Source organism: Dipodomys merriami, unplaced genomic scaffold, assembly GCF_024711535.1.
Source record: "Dipodomys merriami isolate MVZ:Mamm:240054 unplaced genomic scaffold, mDipMer1.0.p SCAF_183, whole genome shotgun sequence".
Lineage (NCBI taxonomy): Eukaryota > Metazoa > Chordata > Mammalia > Rodentia > Heteromyidae > Dipodomys > Dipodomys merriami.
The window spans coordinates 2,097,735-2,099,025 of record NW_027203193.1 but is presented as its reverse complement, the minus strand read 5'-3'; the positions used below and the strand labels follow the sequence as shown (position 1 = coordinate 2,099,025).

Here is a 1,291-nt window from a genome sequence, read left to right as displayed (position 1 = left end):
ATGATCCCTTGTAACTAAGATTAGTTTTGTTCCAGTAAGACAATCCATGCTGTTAGGATAAGATATTCTGGTTGGTCTATTCCTACATGGAAGAAGGGTAAAGGTTCAGGTAGACATTTGTGCCAGTAAGACCTCATTTGGGAAAATTTCAACTGCAGAAGTTTAGAAGTAGCTTGTAAGCAAGGCTTATTTTGAATCCATTAGTTCTACAAAGCTAACTCAGTTGGATAAATAAGTACTTCAAAAAGCCATTCCCTTTGGACCTAGCTATAAATGCCTCAAAATGAAAAAGACTTAAAATAGTCATTGACAAAAAAATTGAAAATGTGAGCAATCGTCTGAACAATATAATTTTTTCCATTTTGCACAGAATTTTAGGGAAATAAGATCAGTACCATTAGGAACATTAAGGTTTCCTTGTTACAAATAGGCACCCAAGGATATAAGCCTGTATAAAGATTGCATCATTAAATTGCATACTTCAATTTAGAAGACACTACATGCTTCAGCAGCACGTATACCCAAATTGCAACAATACAGAGATTAACATGGCAATTGCACAGGATGATATGAAAATTTGTGAAGTATTCCATATTTTTCATTCTTCAGATGCAAGAAATGAAAAACAGTTATTAAAAAGTTGATTACAAAATTACAAGTGTAATAATACATGTAATTCATATAATTAAAAGTTATTTTCACATCAGTGTGCTAAATCTTCAAATTATTGAAGTCTTTACATAGCATAATATTTAAAAAACTTTTGAAATTAGACAACATTACCATTTTATCCCAAAGAAATATAATATAAGGACCTAGGAAAAAAGGAATCTTACACTGTTTCTATATCGAATGCAATCTGAAAAGACACATTTATTAATGAGCCTATATGTTATAAAACAATGTAGAATTCCAAGTATTATATCTATGAGAGAATAAAATAGATTATGGACATTATACAAACATAGAAGATAGAATATTTTAAAAATATACTTTTTCAGACAAACACCAGAAATATGTTCAGTTTCTATACTACTCATTTCAACAGATAAGTTAAAATTATTTCTTATTAAAAAAAGCACAAACTCTCCAGAAACCATTATAGATGTATACAAATCTCTTTTGAATACATTTTGACATCAAAGTAAGGCAATTCATATGGAATCCATAAATTGTTACAGTAAGATATTGTTGTTATTTGGATGTGAAAATATTTTGCATGGACACAAAGAATGGAATGCAATTTATGAAATTTAAGAAACTTAACCGAACCATGGTGACTTAGAAGAGC

The 1,291-nt window shown here is 29.5% G+C and overlaps 1 pseudogene; it reads left to right on the top strand.

The window, feature by feature from the left end:
* The first annotated feature begins 500 nt into the window (after positions 1–500).
* On the top strand, positions 501–599 carry LOC138830085 (U6 spliceosomal RNA; annotated as a pseudogene).
* Positions 600–1,291: the final 692 nt, after the last annotated feature.